The sequence below is a fragment of the Limulus polyphemus genome, unplaced genomic scaffold, assembly GCF_000517525.1.
Source record: "Limulus polyphemus unplaced genomic scaffold, Limulus_polyphemus-2.1.2 Scaffold2331, whole genome shotgun sequence".
Classification (NCBI taxonomy): domain Eukaryota; kingdom Metazoa; phylum Arthropoda; class Merostomata; order Xiphosura; family Limulidae; genus Limulus; species Limulus polyphemus.
The window spans coordinates 162,732-169,842 of NW_013667941.1; the positions used below are offsets into that span (position 1 = coordinate 162,732).

Consider the following 7,111-nt stretch of genomic DNA (forward strand, 5'->3'; position numbering starts at 1 on the left):
TGGGAGTTTCGCAATACATATTTAACAGTATAAGCTATGTATGTTTCTAAATATAAATTTAATCAAAAAACGTTGATATTAAAATAAATATATATATGTGTGTGTGTGATTAGTCTAAATTCAACCACTGTATTGGCTCTTAAAGTTTCTGATCATGTGTTTATGAATAATACAATTCTGATAGAATTAGAGATTATCACATCACATGTATACATACATACATACATACATACAAAATTTACATTAAAAGACTGACATTAGCTCCAAAGTATGGATATTGAACAATCCAAATGCATATTTGTACTCTTTTTATTTTTCTAAGTACTAAGAAAAAGTAAAATATTTTAGAGACTAGTAGCTGTAGAACAATTAAAAAAACCTCTGAAAATGCCTTAAAATATTTTAAACTTCCCCAAATGCTATTTTTTTGACTTTGATTAAATTCAAATTTCAATATTGTCATAACATTTTTTTTTTTGGTTGAGTATTATTTCATTTATAAAGGTTAGATTTTGGAGAAGCTGTTACTAAACATGAAAGTATATTTTTGTATTTCAGTCTTTCTGGGGGCTATGCATTTGATCCTGTGGAAATTTTGTCTAAATGCATAGCACTATCTGCATCAGAAGTGCATTTGCTTTGAGCCACAAGTGATAAGCTGTTTTAGCAAAAATGTACAATTTTATTTCTAGATACCAAATTTTTATAATGTAAGTTAGCTAAGAAACAAAAGCATGTAGCTGCTCATAGTAACCTTATACCAAGTGGTTTGAATGTATTTATATTATGATTTCTACATTAATTTTTGTTTTGATACAAACCAAACCATAACTTTGTACTCAGAATGTTATCAAAGTTAATAATCCACCTGACAATCTTACCTGTTTGTTAGAAGTGGACAGCTGAGCCTGTATTAACTGATACTGTTAGGTGATGTTGCTAAGAATGAAAAATGGGTAACATTTGTTCATTTTTCTTTCCTTTAGTCAAATGTAATATAATTTGAAATTTTGTTCCTGATAAAGTGTCACATATGTTTCTATTCGTTTGGCACACAATTACCATCAGGAGGAATGCAACAAACATACACATTAGGTATGAAAATATAATTAATGTGATTATATTCAGTTGGTGTTAATAATCTGGCTGCTGTTTGAAAACGAAATGCAGGATATAATGATACTTGACCCTTTCAAAACAATAATTCGGATATTTTGAAGTTAGGAAATCTCTTGCAGGAAAACAAATATGTAGAGGGGGTGAAGGTTTGTTTTTAAACTGAGCTTCTTTACTTGCCATGTCACTAAAATTCTCATCAACCTAGTTAGCCAAGGCTGCTCTTGTTGTTTTTATGTAAAAAAGAAGAGTGAGAGACTTTAAAGTATAAGATGGTATGTGTGGAATTAAAACTTAAACTTGATTTGTTTAGCTGTTCCAAGCAGTTACCTTTTCTTTTTTGGCATAAGATCCTTTCTATTCAGGAATTCCGATTTTTCTAAGTTAAAATTATATTTTTTACACAGAACTTATTTTTTCAATACTTAAATGGAGAATTTATTTTATTTGTTTGTCATACTTTTACATCGTTTATTACATATATGTTTTTATTTAGTAAGTTTATTTTAAACTTTGTTTTGTTATTCATTTCTGCCTCTGTTGGTAGTGTAAAGTTTGCTTGTTATGATGTTAAAAACAATGTGACGCTACCGTAGAGATATACGTGTAATTAGTAATAATATCAGCTGTCCCTTGCTTTTCTGTAGTTGAAGTGAGAAAATCATGATGATTGTATAGATTGTTTGAAATTTTCCACTAGTCTCACTCGTGTGTCTGTTAATTTCAGAAGTGATATCGGTTTACAGAAGATTAACTACCATTTTTAAGAGTCAAATTAGCCTGTTTAGTACCCACTAAACTCGTCGATCTTTCCGGAAAGGTACGACCACTATGGTGTATGATTCCTGTTTAGTACCCACTAAACTCGTCGATCTTTCCGGAAAGGTACGACCACTATGGTGTATGATTCCTGTTTAGTACCCACTAAACTCGTCGATCTTTCCGGAAAGGTACGACCACTATGGTGTATGATTATTTTCAGGGCTCTCAGTATTTCTGGTTGCAATTATAATTAATTACATGGCCTTAGTACTGATTTCATTTTGGTTATATTTCAACGAACATGTAATTTTCTACATAGCTGACCACCCACACACCTCCAGGAAGTAAAATAGAACGATCCTGTTTGTACGTATTATACGTTACACAGTTTACATTATGTAAAACTCAAGGCGACAGTTCCTAATTTAGTACTCTTAATTTAATCATACACCATAGTGGTCGTACCTTTCCGGAAAGATCGACGAGTTTAGTGGGTACTAAACAGGAAGGACCGCTTAGTGGCTTAGCGACAAATTCGAGGGATTAGAAAACCGAAATATTCGGGTTTTATCCCTGCGATTGGCAGGGCACAGATAGCCACAACTCTATAATTAAGAACAAACAAACGAATACTGTGTAACTAATTTCTTGCGGACTAATATCGTAACTGGTTTGGTTTGAATTTCGCGCAAAGCTACACGAGGGCTATCTGCTCTAGCCGTCCCTAATTTAGCAGTGAAAAAATTAGAGGGAACACTGCTACTCATCACCACCCACTGCCAAATCTTGGGCTACTCAACGAATAGTGGGATTGACCGTAACATTATAATACTTCCCACGGCTGAAAGGGCGAGAATGTTTGATGGGACGGGGATTCGAACCCGCGACCTCCAGATTGCTAGTCGAGCGCCCTAACCACCTGGCCATGCCGGGCCAATATCGTAACTATTTATTGTTATTCCATTGGAAAATAGTCATTACCAAAGGCATGAAAAAATGTATATTCAAGTTACTAAATAAACTAAAAAATATGTCTGTATTATGGCAGTTCTCACCCTTAATGTATAATTCGGACATCTCGGTACTTGGAAGTAGCATTTAGATGATCTTTCTGTCGCCTTGGCTTTGTTAATCACTGCAGGTTGTGTCGCCCTAGAAAACACCTTGTATACAGTGGGATCGTATTTCTTTGTTTCTGATCAACCAATATTGTGTTCCTCTAATGATGATCTTTTAGTATTTTATGACTAAAGCCATGTGTGAATCGCAATTTTCACGGACTGTAAGGAAATCGTAAAATTAGCCCAATACCACGATTTATTTTAAAAGTAATATTAATTATATAAACCCTACGGAGCCGGGTTGGGTGGATTCAACCTAGTTGAAAAATAATTCTAACATTATCGAAGCAAACTTCGCATAAAGGAAAAAAAACATGCTTGTAAATATGGTAATTCTATCAGTCTTCTGAATACATCATGTTTACTTAGTTAAATGGACCACAATTGGCTCAGAAGAGTGGAAACGTAATACAACTTACATGTGCAAAAAGTTTAAATCGCTCTTTCTGCATAATTGGGTTTGGCTGTTTTGTGTAATATGTCGCTACGACAATAATTAAGTAAAGCACAATAAAGTGAAATTGTGTATAAAGAATTTCAAACAAAAAACATCACCTTAGTTACGTGTCTGTGTACTATACAAAAAACATCACCTTAGTTACGTGCCTGTGTACTATACAAAAAACATCACCTTAGTTACGTGCCTGTGTACTATACAAAAACATCACCTTAGTTACGTGTCTGTGTACTATCTTACATGCCTAGTTGTATGTTGTGACTATATGCCATCTGGGCGGGAAAGACTGTACAGTGCAAACTAGAAAACGTATGTCTCTAAAACATTGTATTTTGAACTTATAAATGTGACTGAAATTATTTTGGCTCTTGTGCATCTATACTTTGAAGTGATGATCAGTACGATCAGCAAATGATGTTCAAGGAAAGAATTTTCATTACATTACTTTTTTTAATGAAATTCTTCACGCACAACTTACTAAATAATACTGTGCGTATTCCGTGAAATTTGATACTTTACCCGTGACATTGTCTTGAATTTTCGAAACAAAAAAAAATTACCTCGATTTTCACAGGACCTTATTTATGACATTAGTCGAGTACAGTGGTGGAAAAACAAAAACTGATGTAAAAGCGTGATTATATTTGGATTATAATTCATGTTATTATGGTTGTATAGATGTAACCAAAGTGCATGCTGATTGGTCAATACCGTAGTATCTATATTTTTCGCTAACGTTTCCGAAATGATGCAAAAAATAGAAATAATCCAAACTGGACTTTTTCTTATTGAATTGTGGAACAAAGTATGTGTTACCATGGGATTATAGAAGAAAATATGTCCACCGTTTTTGTTTTGTTTTTTTTGCGAAATAAACTACGAACATAAATTACGCTTCGCGTGTGATTACAAGTTAGTGCATAAGGTGACTTTACGAATGGGAATTTTTTTTTTAGCTACTATATTATCAAAATGTGCTTTATTTGATTTTATAATGTAATGTAGAGTTTTGTAGCTTATTTTCGTAAAACCATTTTATATCTTTGACTTTACCAACTCCCACTTAGATAATATTGTTTGAAATAAATTTTGCTTTTAATCAAACAGTACACGGTGTTCTGGCAACTGGCGCTAGTCGTGGTGGTTACTACCTCAACAGACGATAGCTGTTTTTCTTCGTAATCTTTTGTGCTTTGTTGCTATATTTATCAGCAGATAGTATTATGCCGTTTACATGCTATCTTCTCTCCGTACAGGTTTAAACAGACAAAACACCGTACGACTCTCTTTCTTCACAATTAATATATGATTGTATCACCCTCAATACACATTACAGTTTTATTAGTGAGATATTATGTAAAGAATTCCAGATCTGGTAGAATTATTGCCTTTATACAAACGAAATAGGTATGTCAGTAGTAGTTTTACAGGTAGTCAGTACACGGTAGGTTAAAACCCTCTAACACTGCTAAATTAGGGACGGCTAGAGCATATAGCCCTCGTGTAGCTTTGCGCAAAATCCATAACAAACAGATTACCTTTATCTCAGGACTATGACGAGTTTTTATGTTTTAGGGCTCAAGCTGTCAATATGTAAGTATTGTTCAGATTGGTTACCATCTCAGGGCTATGACGAGTTTTTGTTTTAGGACTCAAGCTACCAATGTGTAAGTGTTGTTCAGATGGATTTTCAGCTCGAGGTTATTTTGAGTGAGTTATGCCTATGAGATTGTTCAGTTAAATTTTCATATCATGATATGACGGACTTGCATGTCTTTGGTAGGTTATGAAAGTGTTAGTATCGTTCTTGGAGGTTTCGTATGTTTGTTATGCTATTGATAGGCTTCTATTGTGTTCTCCATAGATGAAGACTAAAGCTCAAAGTTACACAATGGGCTATCTGTGCTCTGTCCGTTGGAAATCGAACCCTAGATTTTAGCGTTGTAAATCCGTGAACTTACCGTCTACCCACCAGGGGGAAGGGAAAAACTCAGCGCTGGATTAAGGCATAAGTTACAGGTTAGAACCTCACAATATATGGGGCCTCTTAACCTTTTACTAAAAAAATAAAAACTGACTCAATTTCAATTTTTTTTATCGTATGGGACTTCTTGAACTTGACATAGCTTAGAGCCTCGGAATGTCATCATCCGGCATTGGGGGGATATGTGAGGATATGTGTTGGTATTTCAGTTTAATATTGTTTTGTTTGCGTGTGAATATCGAACTTCGCATTTTACATTTTCTAAAGTGAACTCGTTACTTAGGGCTTATTTTTAAAAAAATCATTGTTATCGCTATTACTATTAATATGAGCCTTTATGGTACTGTTTGTTCAATATAAATTATTTTCAGCAATCATAAAGATTAACTATGTCTCAACCAGAGAGAGATGGCATTTAAACAGCCACCCTGGCTGTATGCTTATACTTTGAATGTTGGTTTACTAACTTTGTTTTTTGAAAATGTTTCTGTCAGCTTCAAATCGGTTAGGGTGCAAGTATCCGAAACACCGTGGGAAGATGAAACCCGCAGAGCTGACCTCTAGCGACTTATGGATTTTGGAATTTCATCATGTAGTTGGAATAAACATCTGAATATCAATGTTTATAAGACTGCATTCATGTGCAGAATTTTAAAATAAAAACAGAAAACTTAGAGAAAATAATTGTTTGTTTATGAAACGAACTACATATCACATAAAAATTAAGATTAATTTTAATTCTGTTTTTTTTTGTTTTCCTTACCTGTCTAGTCAAATCGGTTGAGATTATTTTATCTCTTTGTTGTACTTAACTTTACATTTAATTATGCGTTGGTAATTTTTTCACCAGTTATTTTTTATTTTGTAATTGTGACGTTTGTTAATAAAGTTTGTTCAAATTGGATGTCTTAAAAAGGCTGATTAATGATCCAAATATTAATGATTATTAGTTTAACTGCTTACCGTTAAAGCTAAGAATTGTTGACAAAATTATTTCTCGCTTTACAAATCTGGAACGGGTGTGGCTCAGTAGGTAGCGTGTCTGACAGTGATTCCATTGCTTCAGAAACATACTTTGATACCGTGGGTGCGTTATAAGAGTAACGATCAAATCCCACTATTCAGTTAAAATAACCCATGAGCTAGTGATGGGTGCTGTTTTGCATTTTAAAGTTGTCCAATAATATACAACTTATCCATGTTTTTTTAAAACTTTTATTATTAAACAATGGTTAGTCGTTTAAGAAATCTTTTAAACTACACTTTACAAGAGACAAACGATTTACGTGATTTGAATCAATTTCCGTCTTAGAATAGCTTGTTTGAAGTTTGATGTCATGAAAAATCGGTAAGCCTACTGTGGAAGTAATGTACAAAAAATATACACAAATAAAAGAATGATGGTTTATATTATAAAATGCTTAGTACATCTTAAAATACTAACGTGGATATATAATAAATTTTAAAACATAGTAGAAAGATAAGCGAATCTTAAGAATTACCTTTAGTCTTTAAAAATGAAATTGTCTGAAAGTGTTTGTTAAAATTCAAATGTATTTTGAATTTAGCATATTGTCATTATACTGTAATTTCACGGCTGAGAAAGAAATCGCAGTTACTAGTGTAACGTTAACTAACCATAAAATCTGCCTGTTTTGGCCAATTAATTAC

At 33.2% G+C, this 7,111-nt stretch overlaps 1 protein-coding gene across 1 annotated transcript in view; it reads left to right on the top strand.

Annotated features, from left to right (window-relative positions):
• The window catches only part of LOC106466646 (cell cycle control protein 50A-like), a 30,252-nt gene extending 23,949 nt beyond the window's left edge, over positions 1 to 6,303 (top strand). Inside the window, exon 9 of the transcript XR_002612257.1 lies at positions 5,935 to 6,303. The gene's annotated coding sequence lies outside the window, so the exon portion shown is untranslated. The remainder of the gene's footprint in view (positions 1 to 5,934) is intronic.
• The last annotated feature ends 808 nt before the right edge of the window (positions 6,304 to 7,111 follow it).